The sequence below is a fragment of the Prosopis cineraria genome, unplaced genomic scaffold, assembly GCF_029017545.1.
Source record: "Prosopis cineraria cultivar Desert tree isolate PC_DT_omini unplaced genomic scaffold, ASM2901754v1 PC7, whole genome shotgun sequence".
Taxonomy (NCBI): domain Eukaryota; kingdom Viridiplantae; phylum Streptophyta; class Magnoliopsida; order Fabales; family Fabaceae; genus Prosopis; species Prosopis cineraria.
This window is the reverse complement of record NW_026555338.1, coordinates 34,135,678-34,156,141: the sequence shown is the minus strand read 5'-3', so window position 1 is coordinate 34,156,141 and position 20,464 is coordinate 34,135,678. Positions and strand designations below refer to the sequence as shown.

Below are 20,464 nucleotides of genomic sequence, written 5' to 3'. Positions count from 1 at the left end.
TGTTTCTCCACCTAATTAAAATCCAACAGTTTTGTGCAACAACAGGAATTTAGCCTGTGTTGGCCTTCCATATGCGCTCCACCATTCCATGGACATCCTTTCTTTCATCACTGTCGTTGCTTCCATACTTGTCCCTTCTCTACAAGCTTCAATGGCAGTCGATTCCATCCTTCAGTCAAAAACCTTAATGACTAATGGCATGATGTTAGTTTCCAAAGGTGGAAGCTTTGAACTTGGCTTCTTCAATCCTGGAAACTCTGGCAAACATTATCTGGGAATCTGGTACAGGAATGTCCCAATTCAGACAGTAGTTTGGATAGCTAACAGAGTCAACCCGATCAATGATTCCTTGGCCACAGCCACATTAACACTCAACAGCACAGGCAGTCTTGTCCTCACCCAAAATGATACTGTTATTTGGTACTCAAATGCTTTGAAACAAGTGCAGAATCCAGTGGCTGAGCTCTTAGATTCTGGAAATCTTGTGGTACGAGATGAGAAGGACGACAATCCTGAAGCTTATATTTGGCAAAGCTTCGACTACCCAAGTGACACAATGCTATCGCAGATGAAATTGGGATACGACCTGAGAACAGGTCTGAATAGGCGTCTAACAGTTTGGAGGACTCCAGAAGATCCATCTCCAGGCGACTTTTCTTTATCTCTAACACCCCGTAACTATCCTGAATTTTATATGATGAAAGGAGATTCCAAGTTCTTCAGATTTAGACCTTGGAATGGTGTGGGATTTAGTGGCTCCCCAGAACTATAACAAAATCTTATTTTTGATTTCGGGTTCGTATCAACGAGTAATGAGATATACTATAATTGGCAGAGCCTTGAGAATAGTTTTGTAATCTCCAGGTATGTGATCAACCAAACTGAGGAAGCTCGGATTCGCTATGTGTGGATACAAGGTGATGAAAATTGGAAGACTTATACTAAAAAGCCAAGTGACGACTGTGACCAACATAAGCGGTGTGGACCCTATGGGAACTGTGTCATTACAGCATCACCCCAGTGCTAGTGCCTAAAAGGGTTCACACCCAAGTCACCACAGAAATGGAACTCAGTGGACTGGTCTGATGGATGTGACTGCAAAAAACGTCTAAACTGCTCTGAAAAACACACTGACAAATTTATGAAAATTGAAGGATTGAAAGTGCCGGAAACTACTCAATCTTGGCTTAACGAGACAATGAATCTAGAGCAATGCAGACGGAAGTGCTTGGATAATTGTTCTTGCACAGCCTATACTAATTCAGATATCAGAAGGGGAGGTAGTGGCTGTGCCTTATGGTTCGGTGACTTAATTGATATCAGGTCTTATGCGCCTAGAGGACAGGATCTGTATGTTCGAATGCCTGCTTCAGAATTAGGTGAGGACTTCTATTTTCTACTTAATGTGGGATATATTCATGCTTGAATTTTTCACCTGAGTTTCTTTATGTTTGAATAATTCAACCGTGATTATGCAGAAGCTGGGAACAATAAAAAGTTGATAATGATCGTTGCTATCGCCATTGCTGCGATTTTTTGTATGCTTTTATTTGGAGGCTTTTTCATTTACAAAGTCCGCAGGAAGAGGATCGGTAAAGTTACTTGCTCCTAATTTTATATTTCAACCAAGTCCCACTGCTTTAAGTTTCTCCTTAGAAATATGATTGTTGCTATGATTTCATAAGGCAAGATTGGCCATGTCTATTTCTATTATTCAGCAACATGAACAGGGGAATTCCTTCATGATTATGCTGTTCTGTATTTAATCCAGTCCTAGAATCAGTTAATTACTTCTTAACTAGAATTTGATTTTTTCCCCCGGGCTTCATTAGTCACTTTTATTTTTTCCCCTTGTCCTTTAGAACAACTATGCATACAGTCATACTATTCCCATTTTAAGTTAAGTTTAACGGCAAATTTGTTTAAAACGCATGTTTTATAAATTGCTATCTTAATTTTGTTGATCGAAACAGTTGGCAATTTCTATGCTTTGCCTATAAACCATGTTTCCTTGTATTTATTGTTTCCCGTTGTCCATCCCTTAGTCCTTACACAAACTCCATGCTTTTTTCATGGAAACCAGAAAATGCAGATGTTGAGATTCAAAACAGTGCAACAGATGACCTAAATCTCCCGCTATTTGATCTTCCAACAATAGCACAAGCCACCGAAATTTTTTCAGAGAAGAACAAAATCGGACAAGGTGGATTTGGACCTGTATATTGGGTAATTCAATGTTTGAGTTTGAGTCATGAACTTAAAACAATCACTTGTGTATCTTATAAATAGTACTATTTCAACACCCTCACAAATGTCAACATACAGGGAAAGTTATTAAATGGACAAGAAATTGCTGTGAAGAAGCTTCCCAGAAGATCAGAGCTAGGATTGATTGAATTCAAAAATGAAGTAAAATTAATTGTCAAACTTCAACATCGAAATCTTGTAAAACTTCTTGGTTGTTGCATTCAAGAACAAGAAAAGTTGTTGGTATATGAGTACATGTCAAATAGAAGTTTGGACTCCTTCATTTTTGGTATGAACATAAGAATTTTTATAATTACAAGAAGTATTTTAGTACCAATAATTAAACATGTTATGACACTTCAAATTTGAATGAATAACTCTAACAAGAGAAATAATTTACTCTTTTATGTTAATAGATGAAACCAAAAGGAATTTGTTAGATTGGTTTCAGCTCTTCCACATCATTATGGGAATTGCTCAAGGTCTTTTATATCTTCATCAAGATTCAAAATTATGAATAATTCATAAGAACTTAAAAGCAAATAACTTTTTACTTGATGATAAATTGATTCCAAAAATATTATATTTTGGGCTAGCTAAAACATTTGGAGAGGAGCAAATTGAAGGCAATACAAATATAATAGTGGGTACCCAGTAAGTTTCTTGACCTAATTTTAATTTTAGCTAGTTTCTCACCTTTTTCATGTTTAAGTTATTCAAATCTTATTATGGATATTTTTTAGTAGCTGCATGGCTCTTGAATACACAGCGAACGGGTCATATTCTATGAAATCTGATATCTTCAGTTATGGTATATTAGTGCTAGAGATTATTAGTGGAAAGAAAAATAAAGGATTTTATCTAGAAGATTCCACACACAACCTTGCTAGTTATGTGAGTACTTTAATAGTACAATGTTATAAACTTTTTTGAAATTAAAATATGATAATTGATATACAAGATGTATGTTTCAGGCATGGTTACCATCAAAAGAAGGAAGAGCTTTAGAAATGCTTGATAAGAACATACAAGAACTGTGCAATGTATCAGAAGTGTTGAGGTGCATTCATGTGAGTCTGTTGTGTGTTCAACAGAATCCAAACGATAGACCCACTGTAGCATCTGCAATTTTGATGTTGGAAAGTGAAATTGAACTCCCTGAACCTAAACAGCCTGGTTTCTTTCATGGCAGGAGCTCGCTTGAAGCACATGCTTCTAGCTCAAGTCAGAAGGAATATAGTTCAACCAATGAAATGACAGTGAGCTTACTTGAAGCCAGATGAATTTGTCTGTGGTGGCTTAATTAAGTTTAATAATGTAACTGCTCTAGAATGTACACATGCATATATGGATTGAAAATCAATGTTTGCAGATACTAATTGTCTTAGGGGTAGCTATTATTGTTGCAGAAACCTTTGTAGCAGAATTGAGTAGAATGTGGAATGATGCTGAGGACGACTGAAAATTTGGGTTTTTAGATGTCACATTTACACCATAAATCGAGTCATGCTGGTTGGTAGAGATATTGTGCAAATTGATTGAGTACGCTTCTGGATTATGTGGTTTTATCGAAACAATTTCTTCATTGGAAATAATCAAGACGATGGACGATGACTTGATTGCCTGAGCTGTGGAACTGCATTTTAATAGGAATTATGTGAAATGAATTAATAATTGTTTTCGTCTTTAATTTTAGTTTAATTTATCAAAAAATAATGTTAGTTTAATCTTAGTAAAATATGCAAATATGTCCTTCCTTCTTGGAACCTCACGTTGCATATTTAACTTATTTACATACATACAAGTTGCATTTTTTTTTAGGGGGCCTACCCAGGAACCGATTGAGAGACGAAGGACTTTGAATAAACAGCCAAAATTAACAAGTTTGACTTCAAGCATAACTGTAAAAGTGACTGACACTATTTCGATAAATATTTTGTGTAAGCGAGAAAAAGGGGGGGAAGGGGTTTTAATTTTTGTAAGTTACATAAAATCTGAGAAACAAACCATTTTAAAAATATAAATATTGGCCCTTGTTAAAATTTTTACATAATTAGGTTCTTTGAATGTAGTATCATGTACGTATTTTTAATTGTATTCAGAAAAACTACCTTATCCCATGACTTTGACACAGAACAATAAAGAGAACACAAAATAAACAAATACTGCAGAACCACATCAAGAACAATACGGGGAATTAAATATTAACACTTGAATTCCAAAAACTAAATGTTAACGTCTCCCTGGAAGCCGTCAAATACTTTTTCCAAGTAAGCTACAGCTTTTGAAATAAAAATTACCCGGCGCTCTTGTATCCCTCGCGCCATCATGATTTCAATACGAGCTCTCAAACACAAACAAATGCCGCAGAGGTAAGGTTGTTCATGCTCGCCAAAGTCCCAATCGTCTCGGGTCTGTCTCGATGATCTATCCTGTTCCAAAATGGGGATGAGTCTTTATAGAATGGGATAAAAAAAACTAAAAGGATTAGGCTCGAGATCACCTTCAGAATGTTCTGTTGCGAATATAATATACTAAGATATCCCTTTTGTTTTTAAATATAAGATAAGCTATCCATTGTTTTTTATTTTTTATTATAAGCAAAACTATAAATTTCAAGAAAAATTTACATTTGTCTCCAATTGTCTCTTTTAGATGGATAATATCATTAAATTAGAGAAAAAAAAGTAAACATTAATTATAAGGACATTTTAATTCAAACATTTCAATTTTAAACATAATTATTAAGATTAACTATTAATTAATTTTTTTAAACTGTGTTAGTTACTTGAAATTCTCTTATGTCGAAAACGGAGGAAATACATATTTTTTCTTTTATTCATGTGTAATAATTTATTTATTCACTGTATATATTGTTTATTAATAATACACATATTTTTTTCTTAATATGTAATTTTAAATATCTCAACCAGAGAGGAAAAACTAATAACATGACATTGTGCTTACTAGGGGTGTTCAATTTGTATATGCCCTAATTGGCTTGATTTTGTCCTGCTTATATTGGGATGGATTTTTGTTTCAGTTCGAAAACAATCAAGACAGGATGAGATACGAGATTGCCCTCGAGACATCTCATTTTGTCTCAAATATATATATATATATGTGTGTGTGTGTGTGTGTGTGTATTATTTTTATTTTAAAAATATGTGTTAATTATATTAATATAATTTATACTTATATTAATTATATCAATTATAATTTCATTACGTGCAATTTTGATTTAAAATTTAAAGTTTTTTTTATGGATAATTTTAATGTCACAAAGTAAGTAGTACAAGATAATATCTTTCTTTATAATATATTAATTATATTAATATAATTTATTCTTATATCTATCTATTAAATAGCTTTTATTTATATCATATTTTTTATTTTATTTTTGAAAGAATAATTAACTTAGCATATCTCAATTAAAAAAGAAGAGCAATGGCTTGATGTTGTGTCTGGCTTATTTGTTATTGTTGCTCTTATAACCTAAAAATTACTTGTATTAATTGCTATCATAATGTATTATACTTATAGTTGTAATTGATATAATTCAATAATTGAATTTAAATTGTTGTAATTTATGTATTCGTGTTGTTTTGATTTTAAACTTAATAAATTATATGATTTAAAATTTTAATGAATGTTATTATTCAAACATTTTCTCCCATATTGTTTGATTTATTGGAACAGTGAGATATCTCGATTTATTTCAATCCCATTTTGATTCCTAACAGAATGAGATAGGACGGGACATGGAATAAAAATTCAGTCCCAATTTTTTTTTGAATGGGACATGAAACAGGAGTATCTCGATCTCATCCCGTGAACATCCCTAATACCTAGATAGTTTATTTAAGTTGTATAACTCAATAATTATGTTGTTGTACTTATGGCCTCAAGGTTATTTATTATTATTGTGTACTTGACTTTAAATTATGATTGTGTTCTTTTCTTTTAAAATTATAGTTGTTGTAACTCAATAATTGAATTTAGGTATTCTTGTTTTAGTTTTGGAATTATGAAGTTATTTGATTTATTTAATGTTGTCGTTTAAGTCTCTCTTTCATATTTTGACTAATTTACTAGGATGTCCCAATCTTAATCCTAAAAAAGACAAGATGGCCTTCAAAATGAGATAGAATACGAGATAAAAATTCAATTTCATTTATTTTTTTAGAATGAGACTATCTTGGTCTTGTCCCATTCCATAAACACCTGCAAATGGGGAAAAAACCAAAGGAAAACATAAGAATATTGTAAAATATAAGAATATTGTGTGTGTGTCCTAAATGATTCTTTCTAACCATGAGATTCACTATTGGTTCACCCAAATAATTCTCTACTTCAGATTTTTCCATAAAAAAATCATCTACCCTCATTAATATCTTGATAATATTGCATTATAATTTGTAAAGAATTAAAGAAATATCACTTAACTACTAAGAAAGTAAAAATAAATAAAAATAACAAACTTTAATTGTTAAGACTCTATCATTTGAGTCCACTAAGATGATGCACAAGCCCAACAATAGAGAAGCCCGATATTTATCAAGCCCAAGTTAGTTTGTTACAGATCATTACCTGTACATATTCGCAACCATGTATTCTTTATTTTTTTGTGTATCACGTGCTGTCATTGTTTTAAGGTTTTACCATGGCACTATAAATAGTAACAAAATCATTGGGCTTCGTGCGCATCTTCAAATAATTTCTATTTCTCTTATTTTCTTCTCTTTCACGAAAGACACTTGAAATATAAAAATCACTTGATGTTTTTCTTATTTTATTTTTTTATCTTATCTTTTTAAAAATAAAAATAAGACTTAAAAAAGGCTGGTTGTTTAAGCTTGAAATTCATTTTTGTCTTCTAATTCAATGGCTCAGCTCTAGTTATTTTAAGGCTTAAATGAGCTCGATCAATTTTGCCAACTTTAAATGAAAGTATTGGACACACAAATCAAAATATAAAATGTATTACCCTTTTTTTTATTATAAAATACTTTTAACCATTTCACCCTCTCACTAAAGATAATGAAAAATATAGTTGATCCATTTATTTTGTCTGAAATACAATAAATTTCTAATTTTACCCATCAAATGAAAAAAAATTGTATTACATTCCCCCCACAATGAATAAGATTAAATAAAAGTAATATTAAAAAATATAGTCAATATCCAATTAAATGTCTTAAAATAAAGATAGGAGAGAGTATCATTTTAAACTTTATAAATATTGGCACTTGTTAAAATGTTTATACAATTATTAACGTCTTTGAATGTAGTAAGTATTTTTAATTTTATTCAGAAAAAAAATGAAAAACTACCTTATCCCATGACTATGGACATTAGAGAGAAGACAAAAAATAAAAATTTAGATTTAGTGATTGTACTTAATTAGATATTGAGTATATGTACCATCTAAACTATTGAAATATAAATCAAACGATTCAAGTAAATTTATTCATTTATTAATTTTAAATAAAATATAAATTCATAATTATTTTATAAATTTTAATGGTTCAGATAGTCATTTTTTGACAAAATAAACAATTGCTACAAAACCACATCAACAATAATACAGGGAATTAAATATGAACGCTTCCCTGGAACCAATCAAATAAATTATTTATGTGTAATACTTTTTCCAAGTAAGCTACGACTTTTGAAAAGTTGAAGCAAAAATTACTCGGCGCTCTTGTACCCCTCGCGCGATCACTAGGACCAACTCAATTTCAATGTTCCAGGTCAATGAAGCTCTCAAACACAAACAAATACTTAAAATTGAGAGACCACGATTCACAACCCGCTTTGCATATTTCTTGTGTTAGCGTCAGCATCCGCATCAACAGCCCAGCATGCACAAGAAAAGTTCAGCAAAATAACTGTTACTCCTTCGATTTCATTAGACTTTCAATGGACCTTCTTGCTTCGTTGAGCATCTTTACTTGTATTCTTCTTCACGTCCTCCACCCTTCCATCGCAGCTGATTCTCTTCGTGAGTTGCAGCTCATCAGGGACGATGGAACCACCTTGGTTTCAAAAGGTGAAACCTTTGAACTTGGTTTCTTCTCTCCCGGAACTTCCAACAAACGTTACCTCGGTATTTGGTACAAGAACATCCCGGTTCAAACCGTTGTCTGGGTTGCAAACCGCCTCAACCCAATCAATGATTCATCTGTCACCTTAACTATGACCACTTCCGGCAATCTTATCCTGTCCGAAAACAACACCGTTCTTTCTTCTACAAATTCCACGGCAAAAGCACAGAGTCCAACCGCTAGGCTCTTGGATTCTGGAAATCTGGTGGTGATAGATGGGAATGAAGCGAACGCGGAAGCTTACTTGTGGCAAAGCTTTGATCATCCGTCTGATACATTATTGCCAGGTATGAAATATAGGTGGGACTTAAGAACTGGTTGGGAATGGTATTTAACAGCTTGGAAGAGCCCGGATGATCCATCTCCTGGAGATCTGACTACTACTGTAATGCTTCATAACTATCCCGATTCGTATATAATGAAGGGAACCCAAAAATTCTACCGATTTGGACCCTGGAATGGCTTGCAAGGGAGTGGTTCTCCCGAAGTGAAGTCCAACCCTGTTTTCGAATACAACTTCGTTGACGACGAGGACGACTACCACTACATGTTCAACCTTCAAAATAGTTCTATATTAACAAGACTGGTACTGGATGAAACAGATTCTGCTCGCTATCGTTATGTATGGCAGGAAACCGAAAAAAAATGGATGCTTTACTCGAAAAAGCCAGTAGACTTCTGCGACACCTATTTTGTAGTGGCTACATGGCCCCTGAATACACAGTGGACGGGTTATATTCTGTAAAATCCGATATCTTCAGTTATGGCATATTAGTGCTAGAGATTATTAGTGGAAAGAAAAATAAAGGATTTTATCTAGAAGATTCCACACACAACCTTGCTAGTTATGTGAGTACTTTAATAGTACAATGTTATAAACTTTTTTGAAACTAAAATATGATAATTGATATACAAGATGTATGTTTCAGGCATGGTTACTGTGGAAAGAAGGAAGAGCTTTAGAAATGCTTGATAAGAACATACAAGAACTGTGCAATGTATCAGAAGTATTGAGGTGCATTCATGTGAGTCTGTTGTGTGTTCAACAGAATCCAAACGACAGACCCACTCTAGCATCTGCAATTTTGATGCTGGAAAGTGAAATTGAACTCCCTGAACCTAAACAGCCTGGTTTCTTTCATGGCAGGAGCTCACTTGAAGTACATGCTTCTAGCTCAAGTCAGAAGGAGTATAGTTCAACCAATGAAATGACAGTGAGCTTACTTGAAGCCAGATGAATTTGTCTGTGGTGGCTTAATTAAGTTTAATAATGTAACTGCTCTAGAATGTACACATGCATATATGGATTGAAAATCAATGTTTTGAGATACTAATTGTCTTAGGGGTAGCTATTATTGTTGCAGAAACCTTTGTAGCAGAATTGAGTAGAATGTGGAATGATGCTGAGGACGACTGAAAATTTAGGTTTTTAGATGTCACATTTACACCATAAATCGAGTCATGCTGGTTGGTAGAGATATTGTGCAAATTGATTGAGTACGCTTCTGGATTATGTGGTTTTATCGAAACAATTTCTTCACTGGAAATAATCAAGACGATGGACGATGACTTGATTGCCTGAGCTGTGGAACTGCATTTTAATAGGAATTATGTGAAATGAATTAATAATTGTTTTCGTCTTTAATTTTAGTTTAATTTATCAAAAAATAATGTTAGTTTAATCTTAGTAAAATACGCAACTATGTCCTTCCTTCTTGGAACCTCACATTGCATATTTAACTTATTTACATACATACAAGTTGCATTTTTTTTTTGGGGCCTACCCAGGAACCGATTGAGACATGAAGGACTTTGAATAAACAGCCAAAATTAACAAGTTTGACTTCAAGCATAACTGCAAAAGTAACTGACACTATTTCGATAAATATTTTGTGTAAGCGAGAAAAAGGGGGGGAAGGGGTTTTAATTTTTGTAAGTTACATAAAATCTGAGAAACAAACCATTTTAAAAATATAAATATTGGCCCTTGTTAAAATTTTTACATAATTAGGTTCTTTGAATGTAGTATCATGTACGTATTTTTAATTGTATTCAGAAAAACTACCTTATCCCATGACTTTGACACAGAACAATAAAGAAACACAAAATAAACAAATACTGCAGAATCACATCAAGAACAATACGGGGAATTAAATATTAACACTTGAATTCCAAAAACTAAATGTTAACGCCTCCCTGGAAGCCGTCAAATACTTTTTCCAAGTAAGCTACAGCTTTTGAAATAAAAATTACCCGGCGCTCTTGTATCCCTCGCGCCATCACGATTTCAATGTTCCATGTCAACAAGCTCTCAAACACAAACAAATGCCGCAGAGGTAAGGTTGTTCATGCTCGCCAAAGTCCCAATCGTCTCAGATCTGTCTTGATGATCTATCTTGTTCTCAAATGAGGATGAGACTTTATAAGATGGGATAAAAAAAAATTAAAAGTGTAACATCCCAATTTAAATTTTAATAGTTAATTTGGGTTAATAGAAAATTAAAAAAAATAAAAAAATAATAAAATAATATTATTAAATTATTATTATAATAAAAAAAAGAAAAAAAAAGGTGTAAAAAAAAAAGAAAGGAAGAAGAAGAAGAAAATGAATTTGCTTCGTCCGCCGCCTCAACAGTAACAGTAATAAAATAATAAAAAAAAAGAAGAAGAAGAGAGAGAAAATAATTAAAAAAATATGGGACCCACTGAATTTTTATAAAAACTCACCTGTTCCTTCATTTCTTCATTCCTTCTTTCGTGCGTGAGCTTCGGCAGAGAGAGCATCTGTGAGCCAAATTCACCGGTGCAGGGTTTTAAGGTAAGAGTTTTTAATAGGATATTTAGGATGTGATTTTAAGCTTTTCAAGACTAAGTAAGTGTTCTAAAATTTTTTCTTAGTCATCCTTTTTCTTTGGTTTCTGAGTTTGTAGTGGTAGAAAATTTAAGATCTGGAAGAGGGATGAATTTATGTTGAATAAATATGGTTTTTGAGGTTGTTAGTAGTATAATAAATATTCTAGAGTATAAATTTATTGGTGATCTTTGAATTTGTGGCTTATGGATCAAATTCTAGACTAGATCTGAAAATATATGTTGATTTATTGAGGTTTAGATGATTATTTAGGATGAGAAATGAATTATTATGGCTATAGGATTATGATTCTAAGCTAGAGATTTAATTTTTAATTTTTTGGGTATTTTAGGTACGAATTTATGAAATAAAAAGAAAAATTTTGATAATAAAAATTAGTTTAGAAGTTGATTTTTAGATTATTAATGTTTATTGATAATTAAAAGAGGAGTTAAAAATTATACTTAATAGTATTAACTATAGATTTGTATTAAGATTGAGATTAGGAATTATGTTATATTTTTAATTCTATTATTAGAATTATTTTATTAGTTTCAAAAATTGAAACTAATATTTATAAATAATATGTTATTTGTAGATTGTATTACTGGTGAAGATTGTGGTGAGAGAGAAATTTTAAGGAATAATTTATTGAAAAAGCCACAAGGTAACCATGCTTTTAATTTGTGATTAGTGTTACTTCATGTTAATTTGGTGATTATTGAGAAAATTATGAATTTGTTTGATTATTGTGGGAAGTGTTGGGAGACTTGCTATTGTTGTTGTATTTATGTGCCACGTGGTACGCCCCTATTGGAGCTCAATAGGTGGCTTGTAAAGGCTCGGGCTAATCTACCTTTGGCCGGGTAATTTAGCACCGAGTAAGGGCTACGGCTCGAGGTTAATGGAGGGATATAAGGATGGTTATTTGTGTGTATTGTAATATTTCTTATATTTGTTGGAATTATATTATTTTTAATTCTCACTTATTAAGCACACACTTAACTGTTTGTATACACTATCATAAATTGGCTTTGGTTACTGGGACTTTTGAGTCTCATTATGTGGTTAACAATTTTCAGGAGAAGAGCCACGAGTGACACGTGGAGGAGTCCCAGAGGCTTAGTGGTATAGATCCACTGTCTCTTTTGGGTATTTAATTTATGATTTATAATGTGTTATATTGCCAATATTAGGGCTTTTTGTTTATTGTCAATTATATGAATATATAAATGTAATCATGTCTTTCAAACTATTTCTATTTTTGGTACAATTTGGATGACTGTAATTTTAATATTTGGTTTACTTTGGATTGGTTAAAATGGTATGATTATAAGGCCAAATAACTGGCTTGTGTTGAAAATTGACTAAATTGCTTATTTTATTTGTTGGGAGTATAAGGATGGATAAATGTAATTTAGTTTACTTGTTGGGAGTATAAGGATGGACAAATGTGATTTAGCCTAATGGCATGTGGGAGGTAAAAATTTATCTGAAATGTTATAGTGTGTGAGTTGAAGCCAATTATAAAATATTTTATATCGAAATTATTGATATAAAAATGTGTTGGGTGGCTGTAACCCAACTATGGTTGAGTTAAATTATTAAAAAAAAAATTTTGGTGTGTTACAAAAAGGATTAGGCTCGAGATCACTTTCAGAATGTTCTGTTGCGAATATAATATACTAAAATACCCTTTTTGTTTTTAAATATAAGATAAGCTATCCATTATTTTTTATTTTTTATTATAAGCAAAACTATAAATTTTAAAAAACATTTACATTTTTCTCCAATTGTCTCTTATAAATGGATAATATCATTAAATTAGAGAAAAAAAGTAAACATTAATTATAAAGACATTTTAATTCAAACATTTCAATTTTAGACATAATTATTAAGATTAACTATTAACTAATTTTTTTAAACTGTGTTAGTTACTTGAAATTCTCTTTTGTCGAAAATGGAGGAAATACATATTTTTTTTCTTTTATTAATATGTAATAATTTATTTATTCACTGTATATATTGTTTATTAATAATACACATATTTTTTTCTTAATATTTAATAATTTTAAATATCTCAATTGAAGAGAAAAAACTAATAACATGACATTGTGCTTAGTAAGGGTGTTCAATTTATATATGTCCTAATTAGCTCGATTTCATCCTGCTTATATTGGGATGGATTTTTTTTTCAGCTCGAAAACAATTAAGACAGGATGAGATACGAGATTGCCCTTGAGACATCTCATTTTGTCTCAAATATTATATATATATGTATATATTATTTTTATTTTAAAAATATATGTTAATTATATTAATATAATTTATACTTATATCAATTATATCAATGATAATTTCATTACATACAATTTTGATTTAAAATTTAAAGTTTTTTATATGGATAATTTTAATGTCACAGAGTAAGTAGTACAAGGTAATATCTTTTTTTATAATATATAAATTATATTAATATAATTTATTCTTATATCTATCTATTAAATAGCTTTTATTTATATCATATTTTTTATTTTATTTTTGAAAGAATAATCAACTTAACATATCTCAACTAAAGAAGAAGAGCAATGGCTTGATGTTGTGTTTGGCTTGTTTGTTATTGTTGCTCTTATAACCTAAAAATTTCCTGTATTAATTGCTATCATAATGTATTATACTTATAGTTGTAATTGATATAATTCAATAATTAAATTTAAATTATTGTAATTTATGTATTCGTGCTGTTTTGATTTTAAACTTAATAAATTATATGATTTAAAATTTTAATGAATGTTATTATTCAAACATTTTCTCCCACATTGTTTGATTTATTGGAACAGTGAAACGTTTTGATCTCATACCAATCCCATTTTGATTCCTAATAGAATGAGATAGGACGAGACACGGGATAAAAATTCAATCCCAATTTTTTTTTTGAATGGAACATGGAACAAGGGTGTCTCGATCCCATCCCGTGAACATCCCTAATACCTAAATAATTTATTTAAGTTGTATAACTCAATGATTATGTTGTTGTACTTATGGCCTCAAGGTTATTTATTATTATTGTATACTTGACTTTAAATTATGATTGTGTTCTTTTCTTTTAAAATTATAGTTGTTGCAACTCAATGACTGAATTTAGGTATTCTTGTTTTAGTTTTGGAATTAGGAAGTTATTTGATTTATTTAATGTTGCCATTTAAGTCTCTCTTTCATATTTTGACTAATTTACTAGGACGTCCCAATCTTAATCCTAAAAAAGACAAGATGACCTTCAAAATGAGATAGAATACGAGATAAAAATTTAATTTCATTTACTTTTCAGAATGAGATTATCTTGGTCTCGTCCCATTCCATAAACACCTGCAAATGGGGGAAAAAACCAAAGGAAAACATAAGAATATTGTAAAATATGAGAATACTGTGTGTGTCCCCTAAATGATTCTTTCTAACCATGAGATTCACTATTGGTTCACCCAAATAATTCTCTACTTCAGATTTTTCCATAAAAAAATCATCTACCCTCATTAATATCTTGATAAAATTGCATTATAATTTGTAAAGAATTAAAGAAATATCACTTAACTACTAAGAAAGTAAAAATAAATAAAAATAACAAACTCGAATTGTTAAGACTCTATCATTTGAGTCCACTAAGATGATGCGCAAGCCCAACAATAGAGAAGCCCAATATTTATCAAGCCCAAGTTAATTTGTTACAGATCATTACCTGTACATATTTGTAACCATATATTCTTTAATTTTTTGTGTATCACGTGCTGTCATTGTTTTAAGGTTTTACCATAGCACTATAAATAGTAATAAAATCATTGGGCTGCGTGCGCATCTTCAAATAATTTCTATTTCTCTTATTTTCTTCTCTTTCACGAAAGACACTTGAAATATAAAATCACTTGATGTTTTTCTTATTTTATATTTTTTATCTTATCTTTTTAAAAATAAAAATAAGACCTAAAAAAGGCTGGTTGTTTAAGCTTGAAATTCATTTTTGTCTTCTAATTCAATGGCTTAGCTCTAGTTATTTTAAGACTTAAATGAACTCAATCAATTTTGCCAACTTTAAATGGAAGTATTGGACACACAAATCAAAATATAAAATATATTACCCCTTTTTTTCTATTATAAAATACTTTTAACCATTTCACCCTCTCACTAAAGATAATGAAAAATATAGTTGATCCATTTATTTTGTCTGAAATACAATAAATTTCTAATTTTACCCATCAAATGAAAAAAAAAATTGTATTACATTCCCCCCATAATGAATAAGATTAAATAAAAGTAATATTAAAAAATATAGTTAATATCCAATTAAATGCCTTATAATAAAGATAGGAGAGAGTATCATTTTAAACTTTATAAATATTGGCACTTGTTAAAATGTTTATACAATTATTAACGTCTTTGAATGTAGTATGTATTTTTAATTTTATTCAGAAAAAAAATGAAAAACTACCTTATCCCATGACTATGGACATTAGAGAGAAGACAAAAAATAAGAATTTAGATCTAGTGATTGTACTTAATTAGATATTGAGTACATGTACTATCTAAATTATTAAAATATAAATTAAACGATTCAAATAAATTTACTTATTTATTAATCTTAAGTGAGGTATAAATTCATAATTATTGTATGAATTTTAATAATTTAGATAGTATAGATATTTAATATTTATATTAAGTACAATCACCGAATTTAATCTGACAAAATAAACAATTGCTACAAAACGACATCAACAATAACAGAGGGAATTAAATATGAACGCTTCCCTGGAACCAATCAAATACATTATTTATGTGTAATACTTTTTCCAAGTAAGCTACGACTTTTGAAAAGTTGAAGCAAAAATTACTCGGCGCTCTTGTACCCCTCGCGCGATCACTAGGACCAACTCAATTTCAATGTTCCAGGTCAATGAAGCTCTCAAACACAAACAAATACTTAAAATTGAGAGACCACGATTCACAACCCGCTTTGCATATTTCTTGTGTTAGCGTCAGCATCCGCATCAACAGCCCAGCATGCACAAGAAAAGTTCAGCAAAATAACTGTTACTCCTTCGATTTCATTAGACTTTCAATGGACCTTCTTGCTTCGTTGAGCATCTTTGCTTGTATTCTTCTTCACGTCCTCCACCCTTCCATCGCAGCTGATTCTCTTCGTGAGTTGCAGCTCATCAGGGACGATGGAACCACCTTGGTTTCAAAAGGTGAAACCTTTGAACTTGGTTTCTTCTCTCCCGGAACTTCCAACAAACGTTACCTCGGTATTTGGTACAAGAACATCCCGGTTCAAACCGTTGTCTGGGTTGCAAACCGCCTCAACCCAATCAATGATTCATCTGTCACCTTAACTATGACCACTTCCGGCAATCTTGTCCTGTCCCAAAACAACACCGTTCTTTGGTCTACAAATTCCACGGCAAAAGCACAGAGTCCAACAGCTAGGCTCTTGGATTCTGGAAATCTGGTGGTGATAGATGGGAATGATGCGAACGCAGAAGCTTACTTGTGGCAAAGCTTTGATCATCCGTCTGATACATTATTGCCAGGTATGAAATATGGGTGGGACTTAAGAACTGGTTGGGAATGGTATTTAACAGCTTGGAAGAGCCCGGATGATCCATCTCCTGGAGATCTGACTACTACTGTAATGCTTCATAACTATCCCGATTCGTATATAATGAAGGGAACCCAAAAATTCTACCGATTTGGACCCTGGAATGGCTTGCAAGGGAGTGGTTCTCCCGAAGTGAAGTCCAACCCTGTTTTCGAATACACCTTCGTTGACAACGAGGACGAGTACTACTACATGTTCAACCTTCAAAATAGTTCTATATTAACAAGACTGGTACTGGACGAAACAGATTCTGCTCGCTATCGTTATGTATGGCAGGAAACCGATAAAAAATGGATGCTTTACTCGAAAAAGCCAGTAGACTTCTGCGACACCTATGGCCTCTGTGGACCAAATGGGAATTGCATAATTACTGAATCTCCAGTTTGCCACTGCTTAAAAGGGTTCACGCCAAAGTCACCACAACATTGGAATTCGGCGGACTGGTCTGATGGGTGCGCTCGAAATAAACCTCTGAACTGCTCTGAAAAAGACAAACATGGGTTCATTAAATTCACGGGCTTGAAAGCCCCGGACACCATGCAAACTTGGCTTGATGTGACAATGAATCTAGAGCAATGCAGACGGAAGTGCCTGGAGAATTGTTCTTGCACGGCCTATGCTAATTCAGATATCAGAGGGGGAGGTAGTGGTTGTGCCTTATGGTTTGATGATCTAATTGATATCAGATATTATGCATCTGGAGGGCAGGATCTATACGTTCGAATGCTTTCTTCAGAATTAGGTAAGGTTTTCTATTTTCCAATTAATACGTTCATTTTCATGCTTCTTTAAGCTAGAATGGTTTAAACCATGATTGCAGAATCTGGGAATAAAAAGAAGTTGACAATGATCATTACTATCGCAATTGGTGCAAGTTTTGGTATGCTTTTAGTTGGAGGCTATATCATCTACAGAGTCCGCAGAAACAGGATTGGTAACAGTTACTTGCTCCTATTTTCATTAAGTCTCAATGCTTTGGGTCAATAAATCATACAAAAACGTTACCTATGTACTGATCTGCTATTTGTAAATTCAATGCTAAAAAAAATTGCAAAGTACGATTCAAAGAAAAGGATTGAGTTATCTGGATTAGTTGAGATAGCATACCTTTTAACAGACTAACAGGAAAATTCAATCATATAATGTTTTTGTTATGTAATTAATCATGTCCCTTGGATAGAGTAAACTATTATTAGATCAGATGGTCATGATAAATTGGCAGGAAATTATTCAAACTAGTATATCTTTTTGTGTTTATTTATTATCCTAACGTCCGCGTGGCTTTACCATCAATTGATGCTGCCAAAATCGTGTTGACTGAAGGATTTGGTGCTTTAAATGATTTGTCACTTTAACATACTTTTCAATGTGTAAGACTTTACTCCTTTTAATTGTCCCTGCCTCTTGCTTGTGCAAAAAGCTAATGCTTTCCTTCCATGATTTTAGAGAAATTAAAGAATGTTGGAGTCCAAGTCCAAATAGATGACACTAAGGATGCAGATCTCCCAGTATTTGACCTGCCAATGATAGCAAGCGCCACAGATAATTTCTCAAAGAAGAACAAAATTGGACAAGGTGGATTTGGACCTGTATACTGGGTAACTATATTCACGTACTGTATGAATTATAAACCAAGAGCAATCATCGATGTGTTGAAAATCTATCCTTGCTCATGTTTACATGCAGGGAAAATTGTCAAATGGCCAAGAAATTGCTGTGAAAAGGCTATCAAGGAAATCACGACAAGGATTGGTCGAGTTTAAAAATGAAGTCAAGTTTATAGCAAAACTACAACATCGAAATCTTGTAAAGCTTATTGGCTGTTGCATTTATGAACAAGAAAACATGTTGGTATATGAATACATGCCAAACAGAAGTTTGGATTCTTTCATTTTTGGTACCTTTCTTCTACCATGACTTTTTCATTTTTGGTATAAATCCTAATGAGTTTAACATTTTGTTGAATATTTTAGCACCAATAATTAAATAGCTTATCAAGCTTGAATTAATCTTGAGTTTAATAGATTTGATTTGATTTTTATGACTTTTGATGTTAACAGATGAATCTAGAGGAAAGTCATTGAATTGGTCTAAACGCTTTGATATTATTATGGGAATTGGTCGAGGTCTTATATATCTTCATCAAGATTCAAGATTAAGAATTATTCATAGAGATTTAAAAGCAAGTAACATTTTACTTGATGACAAGTTAATCCCTAAAATATCAGATTTTGGATTGGCAAAGACTTTTGAAGAAGAGGAAATAGAAGGCAATACAAAAAGAGTAGTGGGGACTTAGTAAGTTTCTTGTCCAAAGCTTTACTTTCAAGTTAGGAAACTCCAATCTTTCCATACCTTTGTTAATTACTTTGTCATAAAATTCTAATGATTATTTTGTAGTGGGTACATGGCACCAGAATATGCTGCTGATGGATTATATTCAATAAAATCTGATGTTTTTAGTTATGGGATATTAGTGCTGGAGATTATATGTGGAAAGAAAAATAGAGGGTTTTATGTAGAAGACTCAAAACACAATCTTGCTGGTTTTGTGAGTATCCTAGATACAATATGTTACAATCTTCTTTTGATGTCAAATTGAAAGATAATAAATGATGAACAATTTGTATGTGATTTCAGGCATGGATGCAATGGAAGAAAGGAAAGGCTTTAGAATTGGTTGACAGGAAGATAAAGGAAGAATGTAGCGAATCAAAAGTGTTAAGGTGTATTCATGTGAGTCTGTTATGTGTGCAACACAATTCAGAGGACAGACCCACCATAGCTTCTGCAATTTTGATGTTGGAAAGTGAGATTGAACTTCCTCAACCTAAACAACCAGGATTCTTTCACCGCAAGGGCTCAGTACTCCAACAACGTAGTTCTAGTCAGAAGGAACGCAGCTTGACCAATGAAATCACTATTTCCTTACTTGAAGCCAGATGAATCTGATTATGTTATGGTGAGCTGTAAATTTGGACGTTCATTGCATCTGTTTTAAATTAATGTACAAGTGAATTGAAAATCATTGTGCGGAGAAAGTGCCTGATGAGTAGGTATTGTTGCGGAAACCCTCCATTGGTAAAGAATTATGAGTTGTGTGTTGCAGACGATCGATGACATTTTCGGGACTTCAAGCTCCATATAAAATTTTGGAAGAGAAAGATGGCAGCACTATATAATTATATAAACCAATATATTAACATAGGCTCGCAATTTGGCAGAGAAAATCTAGTTAGCTAGTAATAACATGCTAAGAGAGATGATGATAGCAGAAAATAAAAAATTGAGTTGGTGACCCGGGACGAAGTGGTTGTCATTGGCAAAATTTACTATGTAAATAAAATATATACAAAACACACTATTTTTAAATGTCCCTTAATATATAGTTAAGTGGACAACACGATCTATGTACTCTCTTGCATCGTCTCGTGTACTAATAAAGATTGCTCCAATTATTAAGAATTACATTTATAAAATAAAAGATTGTGAGATTAAATGTTGCTTTTGATATGAGGACCTCGTTGTTCTGTTGGTGAATAATATATAAATACCTCTCTAAATATTATTTAAACTAGAGATATGTTTTGGTTCTCATAAGTTTTCAGAACTTAA

At 32.1% G+C, this 20,464-nt stretch overlaps 1 pseudogene; it reads left to right on the top strand.

The window, feature by feature from the left end:
* Nucleotides 1-88: 88 nt before the first annotated feature.
* LOC129316779 (uncharacterized) lies at nucleotides 89-19,877 on the top strand (annotated as a pseudogene).
* The last annotated feature ends 587 nt before the right edge of the window (nucleotides 19,878-20,464 follow it).